The 15,387-nt window shown below is 43.2% G+C and overlaps 1 protein-coding gene across 1 annotated transcript in view; it reads left to right on the forward strand.

Moving 5' to 3' along the window:
• Nucleotides 1–15,387, forward strand: part of gbe1a (glucan (1,4-alpha-), branching enzyme 1a) — a gene marked incomplete in the record, with an annotated part of 159,816 nt that overhangs the window by 43,727 nt on the left and 100,702 nt on the right.

Consider the following 15,387-nt stretch of genomic DNA (forward strand, 5'->3'; position numbering starts at 1 on the left):
ATAAACGCTACCCTGAATTCTGTATTTTATAAACTCGATATAAACGCTACCCTGAATTCTGTATTTTATAAACTCGATATAAACGCTACCCTGAATTCTGTATTTTATAAACTCGATATAAACGCTACCCTGAATTCTGTATTTTATAAACTCGATATAAACGCTACCCTGAATTCTGTATTTTATAAACTCGATATAAACGCTACCCTGAATTCTGTATTTTATAAACTCGATATAAACGCTACCCTGAATTCTGTATTTTATAAACTCGATATAAACGCTGTCATGGCTGTCGTAGGTTAAAGTGGACCAAGACGCAGGGAAATGTGCACTCATCTTCTTTTTATTTAAACGGACAAGAAGGTGAACCAAAACAAACACGTACACAACAAAACACAATGACTAATAACCGGCCGGTAAGGCAACAAAGCTATACCTAGCACAATCTCCCACAAAACACTAAAACAAACACATACCTATATATAGGACTCTCAATCAGAGGCAACGAGAAAACACCTGCCTCCAATTGAGAAGTCCAATCACCAATTAACTAAACATAGAAATACAAAGAACTAGACAAAACATAGAAATACATTAACATAGACCAGTGCCCAAAACCCGGAATAATAAATCAAACACACCACTAAACACACAACCACCCCGAACCACATAAAACAAATACCCTCTGCCACGTCCTGACCAAACTACAATAACAATTAACCCTTATACTGGTCAGGACGTGACAGCTACCCTTAATTATGTATTTTATAAACTCGATATAAACGCTACCCTTCTGTATTTTATAAACTCACCATAAACCATCCTGCTCTACTGAATGTTGTCTTGTGTGGTACGGTACATCCTTGAGGGATGAGATGTGTTATTGTGATTTATATAATGAAAGCTCCAGTTATTGAAAGATATTATTATTGATTAGCACCCACTTGGTTATCCATTCAACAATATGAGGGGTAGTGAATGAGGACATGGGGGGAACAGAGCGACTTAAGGAGTCGGAAAGTACTGCTAGGGGGGGGGGCGATTTGTAACTGGGAATAGGAGGGAGCTTGGCACAGTTTGCCCTGTGTGTGTGTGTGTGTACAAACAACATCCACACACACACACACACAACACAATAACAGCCTATCAGTGTTGGCACACAGGACGGTGTTAAACTCTGCTGGGCCCATCTGTTTCTTCCCAGGCTATATATACACACACAGAGACAGTGAGCTAACAGAATTGTTGGTGGATTTTACTGGCTGGGGTCTCAGTGCAGGGGCTAAGAACATAATCATATGTCATGCGGTGCAGTTTAAACCCTCACTGTGTTTAAAACCCTCACTGTGTTTAAAACCCTCACTGTGTTTAAAACCCTCACTGTGTTTTAAACCCTCACTGTGTTTTAAACCCTCACTGTGTTTTAAACCCTCACTGTGTTTTAAACCCTCACTGTGTTTTAAACCCTCACTGTGTTTAAAACCCTCACTGTGTTTAAAACCCTCAACACCCTCACTGTGTTTAAAACCCTCACTGTGTTTTAAACCCTCACTGTGTTTAAAACCCTCACTGTGTTTAAAACCCTCACTGTGTTTTAAACCCTCACTGCGTTTTAAACCCTCACTGCGTTTAAAACCCTCACTGTGTTTTAAACCCTCACTGCGTTTTAAACCCTCACTGCGTTTCAAACCCTCACTGCGTTTCAAACCCTCACCGCGTTTTAAACCCTCACCGCGTTTTAAACCCTCACCGCGTTTTAAACCCTCACCGCGTTTTAAACCCTCACCGCGTTTTAAACCCTCACCGCGTTTTAAACCCTCACCGCGTTTTAAACCCTCACCGCGTTTAAACCCTCACCGCATTTAAAACCCTCACCACCCTCCCCGTGTTTAAACCCTCACTCACATTCTCTCCTCCTCTTGCAAACTCTCCCTCTTTTTCTCTGTCACTTACTTGTCTTTAAAAAAATATATATATATATAAGAACAACCAAAACAAACTAAAACTTTGAGGTTCCATCTCTGACCAATACTTTTGTTCTCTGCCTCATGTGACTCGTCTCTTCTCACACTTCCATTCTTTAATATTCCACCAACATGTCTGAAACGTATTCTCCCAGCCAGACTGTATCTATGTCAGTTCAGGCTCTACTTCGCCACAGGGGACTCTACTTTTACTTTCTCCACTCTGACAACTCTTAACAGGCAACTAGTTGGTAAATATTTCATAGTGCCCAAAATCTCCCCCTTCCCCTCTGTATTAGTGTTGGTAGGGCGTCTGTTTGTTTATCTCAGACGCTGTACACCTCCGTCTGCCTTATGATCAAACAAATAAAGCATGAAAAACAACCCACAGCAAACCGAGACACACACACACACACACACACTGTTCGATATGTCTTCAGTAGCTCTTTAAAATCACCTCAACAGTTCAGCATCATTGAACCAGTAATTATTCCGAAATTAATATTTGATCATGTTTTTTGGTGTGTGTGTGTGTGTGACTCTTTATGAACTTTTAACTGGACCTATAGAATGCTAGAAGGGTTTTACCTTGCCGCTGTGGCAAATCTATACAGCTACCTGGGGATTTAGCTAGCGAAAAGGAAAGTGTGTGTGTTTTGAAAGTAAAGATATGAGGGTTTTTTTTTTTCGGGGGAAAAACTTACATTGCCAGGGGATATCGCATCCGTACTAAAACTCTAGGAGAGAAGCGGGTTGATCTGTTCATCTCATGTCCACCAGTCTTAAGAGAAGGTTCTAGATCTGACGGACCGCTAGTTCTCTAAAGTCCAGGTCAGATACAACAGCCGTAGAGACGAGACAAAACTAGCCAGTTAATAAAATGTTGTCGTCCAACAGGTGACTAAAGACGGGACCGTTCAGATACAACAGAAAACTAGCCAGTTATAGAAGGTTGTGTTGCCATACAGCTGAGTAAAGACGGGGCCGTTCAGATACAACAGAAAACTAGCCAGTTATAGAAGGTTGTGTTGCCATACAGCTGAGTAAAGACGGGGCCGTTCAGATACAACAGAAAACTAGCCAGTTATAGAAGGTTGTGTCGTCCAACAGGTGACTAAAGACAGGACCGTTCAGATACAACAGAAAACTAGCCAGTTATAGAAGGTTGTGTTGCCATACAGCTGACTAAAGACAGGACCGTTCAGATACAACAGAAAACTAGCCAGTTATAGAAGGTTGTGTCGTCCAACAGGTGACTAAAGACAGGACCGTTCAGATACAACAGAAAACTAGCCAGTTATAGAAGGTTGTGTCGTCCTAAAGACAGGACCGTTCAGATACAACAGAAAACTAGCCAGTTATAGAAGGTTGTGTTGCCATACAGGTGACTAAAGACAGGACCGTTCAGATACAACAGAAAACTAGCCGGTTATAGGTTGTGTCGTCCAACAGGTGACTAAAGACAGGACCGTTCAGATACAACAGAAAACTGGCCAGTTATAGAAGGTTGTGTTGCCATACAGCTGACTAAAGACAGGATCGTTCAGATACAACAGAAAACTGGCCAGTTATAGAAGGTTGTGTTGCCATACAGCTGACTAAAGACAGGACCGTTCAGATACAACAGAAAACTAGCCAGTTATAGAAGGTTGTGTCGTCCAACAGGTGACTAAAGACAGGACCGTTCAGATACAACAGAAAACTAGCCAGTTATAGAAGGTTGTGTTGCCATACAGCTGACTAAAGACGGGACCGTTCAGATACAACAGAAAACTAGCCAGTTATAGAAGGTTGTGTTGCCATACAGCTGACTAAAGACAGGATCGTTCAGATACAACAGAAAACTAGCCAGTTATAGAAGTTTGTGTTGCCATACAGCTGAATAAAGACAGGACCGTTCAGATACAACAGAAAACTAGCCGGTTATAGAAGGTTGTGTCGTCCCAACAGGTGACTAAAGACGGGACCGTTCAGATACAACAGAAAACTAGCCGGTTATAGAAGGTTGTGTCGTCCCAACAGGTGACTAAAGACGGGACCGTTCAGATACAACAGAAAACTAGCCGGTTATAGAAGGTTGTGTCGTCCAACAGGTGACTAAAGACAGGACCGTTCAGATACAACAGAAAACTAGCCAGTAATAGAAGGTTGTGTTGCCATACAGGTGACTAAAGACAGGACCGTTCAGATACAACAGAAAACTAGCCGGTTATAGAAGGTTGTGTTGCCATACAGCTGACTAAAGACAGGACCGTTCAGATACAACAGAAAGCTAGCCGGTTATAGAAGGTTGTGTCGTCCAACAGGTGACTAAAGACAGGACCGTTCAGATACAACAGAAAACTAGCCAGTAATAGAAGGTTGTGTTGCCATACAGGTGACTAAAGACAGGACCGTTCAGATACAACAGAAAACTAGCCGGTTATAGGTTGTGTCGTCCAACAGGTGACTAAAGACAGGACCGTTCAGATACAACAGAAAACTGGCCAGTTATAGAAGGTTGTGTTGCCATACAGCTGACTAAAGACAGGATCGTTCAGATACAACAGAAAACTAGCCAGTTATAGAAGGTTGTGTTGCCATACAGCTGACTAAAGACAGGACCGTTCAGATACAACAGAAAACTAGCCAGTTATAGAAGGTTGTGTCGTCCAACAGCTGACTAAAGACAGGACTGTTCAGATACAACAGAAAACTAGCCGGTTATAGATGGTTGTGTTGCCATACAGCTGACTAAATACATGACCGTTCAGATACAGCAGAAAACTAGCCAGTTATAGAAGGTTGTGTCGTCCAACAGGTGACTAAAGACAGGACCGTTCAGATACAACAGAAAACTAGCCAGTTATAGAAGGTTGTGTCGTCCAACAGGTGACTAAAGACGGGACCGTTCAGATACAACAGAAAACTGGCCAGTTATAGAAGGTTGTGTTGTCATACAGCTGACTAAAGACAGGACTGTTCAGATACAACAGAAAACTAGCCGGTTATAGAAGGTTGTGTTGCCATACAGCTGACTAAAGACAGGACCGTTCAGATACAGCAGAAAACTAGCCAGTTATAGAAGGTTGTGTCGTCCAACGGGTGACTAAAGACAGGACCGTTCAGATACAACAGAAAACTAGCCAGTTATAGAAGGTTGTGTCGTCCAACAGGTGACTAAAGACGGGACCGTTCAGATACAACAGAAAACTGGCCAGTTATAGAAGGTTGTGTTGTCATACAGCTGACTAAAGACAGGACCGTTCAGATACAACAGAAAACTAGCCAGTTATAGAAGGTTGTGTTGTCATACAGCTGACTAAAGACAGGACCGTTCAGATACAACAGAAAACTAGCCAGTTATAGAAGGTTGTGTTGCCATACAGCTGACTAAAGACAGGACCGTTCAGATACAACAGAAAACTAGCCAGTTATAGAAGGTTGTGTCGTCCAACAGGTGACTAAAGACAGGACCGTTCAGATACAACAGAAAACTAGCCAGTTATAGAAGGTTGTGTTGCCATACAGCAGACTAAAGACAGGACCGTTCAGATACAACAGAAAACTAGCCAGTTATAGAAGGTTGTGTTGCCATACAGCTGACTAAAGACGGGACCGTTCAGATACAACAGAAAACTAGCCAGTTATAGAAGGTTGTGTTGCCATACAGCTGACTAAAGACAGGACCGTTCAGATACAACAGAAAACTAGCCAGTTATAGAAGGTTGTGTTGCCATACAGCAGACTAAAGACAGGACCGTTCAGATACAACAGAAAACTAACCAGTTATAGAAGGTTGTGTTGCCATACAGCTGACTAAAGACAGGACCGTTCAGATACAGCATAAAACTAGCCGGTTATAGAAGGTTGTGTCGTCCCAACAGGTGACTAAAGACGGGACCGTTCAGATACAACAGAAAACTAGCCGGTTATAGAAGGTTGTGTCGTCCAACAGGTGACTAAAGACAGGACCGTTCAGATACAACAGAAAACTAGCCAGTTATAGAAGGTTGTGTTGCCATACAGCAGACTAAAGACGGACCGTTCAGATACAACAGAAAACTAGCCAGTTATAGAAGGTTGTGTCGTCCCAACAGCTGACTAAAGACAGGACCGTTCAGATACAACAGAAAACTGGCCAGTTATAGAAGGTTGTGTTGCCATACAGCTGACTAAAGACAGGACCGTTCAGATACAGCATAAAACTAGCCGGTTATAGAAGGTTGTGTCGTCCTAAAGACGGGACCGTTCAGATACAACAGAAAACTAGCCAGTTATAGAAGGTTGTGTCGTCCCAACAGGTGACTAAAGACAGGACCGTTCAGATACAACAGAAAACTAGCCAGTTATAGAAGGTTGTTTTGCCATACAGCTGACTAAAGACAGGACCGTTCAGATACAACAGAAAACTAGCCAGTTATAGAAGGTTGTGTTGCCATACAGCTGACTAAAGACGGGACCGTTCAGATACAACAGAAAACTAGCCAGTTATAGAAGGTTGTGTCGTCCCAACAGCTGACTAAAGACGGACCGTTCAGATACAGCATAAAACTAGCCGGTTATAGAAGGTTGTGTCGTCCCAACAGGTGACTAAAGACGGGACCGTTCAGATACAACAGAAAACTAGCCAGTTATAGAAGGTTGTGTCGTCCAACAGGTGACTAAAGACGGGACCGTTCAGATACAACAGAAAACTAGCCAGTCGTAGAAGGTTGTGTTGCCATACAGCTGACTAAAGACAGGACCGTTCAGATACAACAGAAAATTAGCCAGTTATATAAGGTTGTGTTGCCATACAGCAGACTAAAGACGGACCGTTCAGATACAACAGAAAACTAGCCAGTTATAGAAGGTTGTGTCGTCCCAACAGGTGACTAAAGACAGGACCGTTCAGATACAACAGAAAACTAGCCAGTTATAGAAGGTTGTGTTGCCATACAGCAGACTAAAGACAGGACCGTTCAGATACAACAGAAAACTAGCCAGTTATAGAAGGTTGTGTTGCCATACAGCTGACTAAAGACGGGACCTTTCAGATACAACAGAAAACTAGCCAGTTATAGAAGTTTGTGTCGTCCCAACAGCTGACTAAAGACGGACCGTTCAGATACAACAGAAAACTAGCCAGTTATGGACGGTTGTGTCGTCCCAACAGCTGACTAAAGACGGACCGTTCAGATACAGCATAAAACTAGCCGGTTATAGAAGGTTGTGTCGTCCCAACAAGTGACTAAAGACAGGACCGTTCAGATACAACAGAAAACTAGCCAGTTATAGAAGGTTGTGTCGTCCAACAGGTGACTAAAGACGGGACCGTTCAGATACAACAGAAAACTAGCCAGTTATAGAAGGTTGTGTCGTCCCAACAGGTGACTAAAGACAGGACCGTTCAGATACAACAGAAAACTAGCCAGTTGTAGAAGGTTGTGTTGCCATACAGCTGACTAAAGACAGGACCGTTGAGATACAACAGAAAACTAGCCAGTTATAGAAGGTTGTGTTGCCATACAGCAGACTAAAGACGGACCATTCAGATACAACAGAAAACTAGCCAGTTATAGAAGGTTGTGTTGCCATACAGCTGACTAAAGACAGGACCGTTCAGATACAGCATAAAACTAGCCAGTTATAGAAGGTTGTGTCGTCCTAAAGACGGGACCGTTCAGATACAACAGAAAACTAGCCAGTTATAGAAGGTTGTGTCGTCCCAACAGGTGACTAAAGACAGGACCGTTCAGATACAACAGAAAACTAGCCAGTTATAGAAGGTTGTGTTGCCATACAGCTGACTAAAGACAGGACCGTTCAGATACAACAGAAAACTAGCCAGTTATAGAAGGTTGTGTCGTCCCAACAGCTGACTAAAGACAGGACCGTTCAGATACAACAGAAAACTAGCCAATTATAGAAGGTTGTGTCGTCCCAACAGCTGACTAAAGACAGGACCGTTCAGATACAACAGAAAACTAGCCGGTTATAGAAGGTTGTGTCGTCCCAACAGGTGACTAAAGACAGGACCGTTCAGATACAACAGAAAACTAGCCAGTTATAGAAGGTTGTGTTGCCATACAGCTGACTAAAGACAGGACCGTTCAGATACAACAGAAAACTAGCCAGTTATAGAAGGTTGTGTTGCCATACAGCTGACTAAAGACAGGATCGTTCAGATACAACAGAAAACTAGTCAGTTATAGAAGGTTGTGTTGCCATACAGCTGACTAAAGACGGGACCGTTCAGATACAACAGAAAACTAGCCGGTTATAGAAGGTTGTGTCGTCCCAACAGGTGACTAAAGACAGGACCGTTCAGATACAACAGAAAACTAGCCGGTTATAGAAGGTTGTGTCGTCCAACAGGTGACTAAAGACAGGACCGTTCAGATACAACAGAAAACTAGCCAGTTATAGAAGGTTGTGTTGCCATACAGCTGACTAAAGACAGGACCGTTCAGATACAACAGAAAACTAGCCAGTTATATAAGGTTGTGTTGCCATACAGCTGACTAAAGACGGGACCGTTCAGATACAACAGAAAACTAGCCAGTTATAGAAGGTTGTGTTGTCCCAACAGCTGACTAAAGACGGACCGTTAAGATACAACAGAAAACTAGCCAGTTATAGAAGGTTGTGTCGTCCCAACAGCTGACTAAAGACAGGACCGTTCAGATACAACAGAAAACTAGCCGGTTATAGAAGGTTGTGTCGTCCAACAGGTGACTAAAGACAGGACCGTTCAGATACAACAGAAAACTAGCCAGTTATAGAAGGTTGTGTTGCCATACAGCTGACTAAAGACGGGACCGTTCAGATACAACAGAAAACTAGCCAGTTATAGAAGGTTGTGTTGCCATACAGCTGACTAAAGACGGGACCGTTCAGATACAACAGAAAACTAGCCAGTTATAGAAGGTTGTGTCGTCCCAACAGCTGACTAAAGACGGACCGTTCAGATACAACAGAAAACTAGCCAGTTATAGAAGGTTGTGTCGTCCCAACAGCTGACTAAAGACAGGACCGTTCAGATACAACAGAAAACTAGCCGGTTATAGAAGGTTGTGTCGTCCCAACAGGTGACTAAAGACAGGACCGTTCAGATACAACAGAAAACTAGCCAGTTATAGAAGGTTGTGTCGTCCAACAGGTGACTAAAGACAGGACCGTTCAGATACAACAGAAAACTGGCCAGTTATAGAAGGTTGTGTTGTCATACAGCTGACTAAAGACAGGATCGTTCAGATACAACAGAAAACTAGCCAGTTATAGAAGGTTGTGTTGTCATACAGCTGACTAAAGACAGGACCGTTCAGATACAACAGAAAACTAGCCAGTTATAGAAGGTTGTGTTGTCATACAGCTGACTAAAGACAGGACCGTTCAGATACAACAGAAAACTAGCCAGTTATAGAAGGTTGTGTCGTCCCAACAGGTGACTAAAGACAGGACCGTTCAGATACAACAGAAAACTAGCCAGTTATAGAAGGTTGTGTCGTCCCAACAGCTGACTAAAGACAGGACCGTTCAGATACAACAGAAAACTAGCCAGTTATAGAAGGTTGTGTTGCCATACAGCTGACTAAAGACAGGACCGTTAAGATACAGCAGAAAACTAGCCAGTTATAGAAGGTTGTGTCGTCCCAACAGCAGACTAAAGACGGACCGTTCAGATACAACAGAAAACTAGCCGGTTATAGAAGGTTGTGTCGTCCCAACAGCAGACTAAAGACGGACATTTCAGATACAACAGAAAACTAGCCGGTTATAGAAGGTTGTGTTGCCATACAGCTGACTAAAGACAGGACCGTTCAGATACAACAGAAAACTAGCCGGTTATAGAAGGTTGTGTCGTCCCAACAGGTGACTAAAGACGGGACCGTTCAGATACAACAGAAAACTAGCCAGTTATAGAAGGTTGTGTCGTCCAACAGGTGACTAAAGACAGGACCGTTCAGATACAACAGAAAACTAGCCAGTTATAGAAGGTTGTGTTGCCATACAGCAGACTAAAGACGGACCGTTCAGATACAACAGAAAACTAGCCGGTTATAGAAGGTTGTGTCGTCCCAACAGCTGACTAAAGACAGGACCGTTCAGATACAACAGAAAACTAGCCAGTTATAGAAGGTTGTGTCATCCCAACAGGTCACTAAAGACAGGACCGTTCAGATACAACAGAAAACTAGCCAGTTATAGAAGGTTGTGTTGCCATACAGCTGACTAAAGACAGGACCGTTCAGATACAGCATAAAACTAGCCGGTTATAGAAGGTTGTGTCGTCCTAAAGACGGGACCGTTCAGATACAACAGAAAACTAGCCAGTTATAGAAGGTTGTGTCGTCCCAACAGCAGACTAAAGACAGGACCGTTCAGATACAACAGAAAACTAGCCGGTTATAGAAGGTTGTGTCGTCCCAACAGCAGACTAAAGACGGACCGTTCAGATACAACAGAAAACTAGCCGGTTATAGAAGGTTGTGTTGCCATACAGCTGACTAAAGACAGGACCGTTCAGATACAACAGAAAACTAGCCGGTTATAGAAGGTTGTGTCGTCCCAACAGGTGACTAAAGACGGGACCGTTCAGATACAACAGAAAACTAGCCAGTTATAGAAGGTTGTGTCGTCCAACAGGTGACTAAAGACGGGACCGTTCAGATACAACAGAAAACTAGCCAGTTATAGAAGGTTGTGTTGCCATACAGCAGACTAAAGACGGACCGTTCAGATACAACAGAAAACTAGCCGGTTATAGAAGGTTGTGTCGTCCCAACAGCTGACTAAAGACAGGACCGTTCAGATACAACAGAAAACTAGCCAGTTATAGAAGGTTGTGTCATCCCAACAGGTCACTAAAGACAGGACCGTTCAGATACAACAGAAAACTAGCCAGTTATAGAAGGTTGTGTTGCCATACAGCTGACTAAAGACAGGACCGTTCAGATACAGCATAAAACTAGCCGGTTATAGAAGGTTGTGTCGTCCTAAAGACGGGACCGTTCAGATACAACAGAAAACTAGCCAGTTATAGAAGGTTGTGTCGTCCAACAGGTGACTAAAGACAGGACCGTTCAGATACAACAGAAAACTAGCCAGTTATAGAAGGTTGTGTTGCCATACAGCTGACTAAAGACAGGATCGTTCAGATACAACAGAAAACTAGCCAGTTATAGAAGGTTGTGTCGTCCCAACAGGTGACTAAAGACAGGACCGTTCAGATACAACAGAAAACTAGCCGGTTATAGGTTGTGTCGTCCAACAGGTGACTAAAGACAGGACCGTTCAGATACAACAGAAAACTGGCCAGTTATAGAAGGTTGTGTTGCCATACAGCTGACTAAAGACAGGATCGTTCAGATACAACAGAAAACTGGCCAGTTATAGAAGGTTGTGTTGCCATACAGCTGACTAAAGACAGGACCGTTCAGATACAACAGAAAACTAGCCAGTTATAGAAGGTTGTGTCGTCCAACAGGTGACTAAAGACAGGACCGTTCAGATACAACAGAAAACTAGCCAGTTATAGAAGGTTGTGTTGCCATACAGCTGACTAAAGACGGGACCGTTCAGATACAACAGAAAACTAGCCAGTTATAGAAGGTTGTGTTGCCATACAGCTGACTAAAGACAGGATCGTTCAGATACAACAGAAAACTAGCCAGTTATAGAAGTTTGTGTTGCCATACAGCTGAATAAAGACAGGACCGTTCAGATACAACAGAAAACTAGCCGGTTATAGAAGGTTGTGTCGTCCCAACAGGTGACTAAAGACGGGACCGTTCAGATACAACAGAAAACTAGCCGGTTATAGAAGGTTGTGTCGTCCCAACAGGTGACTAAAGACGGGACCGTTCAGATACAACAGAAAACTAGCCGGTTATAGAAGGTTGTGTCGTCCAACAGGTGACTAAAGACAGGACCGTTCAGATACAACAGAAAACTAGCCAGTAATAGAAGGTTGTGTTGCCATACAGGTGACTAAAGACAGGACCGTTCAGATACAACAGAAAACTAGCCGGTTATAGAAGGTTGTGTTGCCATACAGCTGACTAAAGACAGGACCGTTCAGATACAACAGAAAGCTAGCCGGTTATAGAAGGTTGTGTCGTCCAACAGGTGACTAAAGACAGGACCGTTCAGATACAACAGAAAACTAGCCAGTAATAGAAGGTTGTGTTGCCATACAGGTGACTAAAGACAGGACCGTTCAGATACAACAGAAAACTAGCCGGTTATAGGTTGTGTCGTCCAACAGGTGACTAAAGACAGGACCGTTCAGATACAACAGAAAACTGGCCAGTTATAGAAGGTTGTGTTGCCATACAGCTGACTAAAGACAGGATCGTTCAGATACAACAGAAAACTAGCCAGTTATAGAAGGTTGTGTTGCCATACAGCTGACTAAAGACAGGACCGTTCAGATACAACAGAAAACTAGCCAGTTATAGAAGGTTGTGTCGTCCAACAGCTGACTAAAGACAGGACTGTTCAGATACAACAGAAAACTAGCCGGTTATAGATGGTTGTGTTGCCATACAGCTGACTAAATACATGACCGTTCAGATACAGCAGAAAACTAGCCAGTTATAGAAGGTTGTGTCGTCCAACAGGTGACTAAAGACAGGACCGTTCAGATACAACAGAAAACTAGCCAGTTATAGAAGGTTGTGTCGTCCAACAGGTGACTAAAGACGGGACCGTTCAGATACAACAGAAAACTGGCCAGTTATAGAAGGTTGTGTTGTCATACAGCTGACTAAAGACAGGACTGTTCAGATACAACAGAAAACTAGCCGGTTATAGAAGGTTGTGTTGCCATACAGCTGACTAAAGACAGGACCGTTCAGATACAGCAGAAAACTAGCCAGTTATAGAAGGTTGTGTCGTCCAACGGGTGACTAAAGACAGGACCGTTCAGATACAACAGAAAACTAGCCAGTTATAGAAGGTTGTGTCGTCCAACAGGTGACTAAAGACGGGACCGTTCAGATACAACAGAAAACTGGCCAGTTATAGAAGGTTGTGTTGTCATACAGCTGACTAAAGACAGGACCGTTCAGATACAACAGAAAACTAGCCAGTTATAGAAGGTTGTGTTGTCATACAGCTGACTAAAGACAGGACCGTTCAGATACAACAGAAAACTAGCCAGTTATAGAAGGTTGTGTTGCCATACAGCTGACTAAAGACAGGACCGTTCAGATACAACAGAAAACTAGCCAGTTATAGAAGGTTGTGTCGTCCAACAGGTGACTAAAGACAGGACCGTTCAGATACAACAGAAAACTAGCCAGTTATAGAAGGTTGTGTTGCCATACAGCAGACTAAAGACAGGACCGTTCAGATACAACAGAAAACTAGCCAGTTATAGAAGGTTGTGTTGCCATACAGCTGACTAAAGACGGGACCGTTCAGATACAACAGAAAACTAGCCAGTTATAGAAGGTTGTGTTGCCATACAGCTGACTAAAGACAGGACCGTTCAGATACAACAGAAAACTAGCCAGTTATAGAAGGTTGTGTTGCCATACAGCAGACTAAAGACAGGACCGTTCAGATACAACAGAAAACTAACCAGTTATAGAAGGTTGTGTTGCCATACAGCTGACTAAAGACAGGACCGTTCAGATACAGCATAAAACTAGCCGGTTATAGAAGGTTGTGTCGTCCCAACAGGTGACTAAAGACGGGACCGTTCAGATACAACAGAAAACTAGCCGGTTATAGAAGGTTGTGTCGTCCAACAGGTGACTAAAGACAGGACCGTTCAGATACAACAGAAAACTAGCCAGTTATAGAAGGTTGTGTTGCCATACAGCAGACTAAAGACGGACCGTTCAGATACAACAGAAAACTAGCCAGTTATAGAAGGTTGTGTCGTCCCAACAGCTGACTAAAGACAGGACCGTTCAGATACAACAGAAAACTGGCCAGTTATAGAAGGTTGTGTTGCCATACAGCTGACTAAAGACAGGACCGTTCAGATACAGCATAAAACTAGCCGGTTATAGAAGGTTGTGTCGTCCTAAAGACGGGACCGTTCAGATACAACAGAAAACTAGCCAGTTATAGAAGGTTGTGTCGTCCCAACAGGTGACTAAAGACAGGACCGTTCAGATACAACAGAAAACTAGCCAGTTATAGAAGGTTGTTTTGCCATACAGCTGACTAAAGACAGGACCGTTCAGATACAACAGAAAACTAGCCAGTTATAGAAGGTTGTGTTGCCATACAGCTGACTAAAGACGGGACCGTTCAGATACAACAGAAAACTAGCCAGTTATAGAAGGTTGTGTCGTCCCAACAGCTGACTAAAGACGGACCGTTCAGATACAGCATAAAACTAGCCGGTTATAGAAGGTTGTGTCGTCCCAACAGGTGACTAAAGACGGGACCGTTCAGATACAACAGAAAACTAGCCAGTTATAGAAGGTTGTGTCGTCCAACAGGTGACTAAAGACGGGACCGTTCAGATACAACAGAAAACTAGCCAGTCGTAGAAGGTTGTGTTGCCATACAGCTGACTAAAGACAGGACCGTTCAGATACAACAGAAAATTAGCCAGTTATATAAGGTTGTGTTGCCATACAGCAGACTAAAGACGGACCGTTCAGATACAACAGAAAACTAGCCAGTTATAGAAGGTTGTGTCGTCCCAACAGGTGACTAAAGACAGGACCGTTCAGATACAACAGAAAACTAGCCAGTTATAGAAGGTTGTGTTGCCATACAGCAGACTAAAGACAGGACCGTTCAGATACAACAGAAAACTAGCCAGTTATAGAAGGTTGTGTTGCCATACAGCTGACTAAAGACGGGACCTTTCAGATACAACAGAAAACTAGCCAGTTATAGAAGTTTGTGTCGTCCCAACAGCTGACTAAAGACGGACCGTTCAGATACAACAGAAAACTAGCCAGTTATGGACGGTTGTGTCGTCCCAACAGCTGACTAAAGACGGACCGTTCAGATACAGCATAAAACTAGCCGGTTATAGAAGGTTGTGTCGTCCCAACAAGTGACTAAAGACAGGACCGTTCAGATACAACAGAAAACTAGCCAGTTATAGAAGGTTGTGTCGTCCAACAGGTGACTAAAGACGGGACCGTTCAGATACAACAGAAAACTAGCCAGTTATAGAAGGTTGTGTCGTCCCAACAGGTGACTAAAGACAGGACCGTTCAGATACAACAGAAAACTAGCCAGTTGTAGAAGGTTGTGTTGCCATACAGCTGACTAAAGACAGGACCGTTGAGATACAACAGAAAACTAGCCAGTTATAGAAGGTTGTGTTGCCATACAGCAGACTAAAGACGGACCATTCAGATACAACAGAAAACTAGCCAGTTATAGAAGGTTGTGTTGCCATACAGCTGACTAAAGACAGGACCGTTCAGATACAGCATAAAACTAGCCAGTTATAGAAGGTTGTGTCGTCCTAAAGACG

This window comes from Salmo trutta, chromosome 12 (genome assembly GCF_901001165.1).
Source record: "Salmo trutta chromosome 12, fSalTru1.1, whole genome shotgun sequence".
Classification (NCBI taxonomy): domain Eukaryota; kingdom Metazoa; phylum Chordata; class Actinopteri; order Salmoniformes; family Salmonidae; genus Salmo; species Salmo trutta.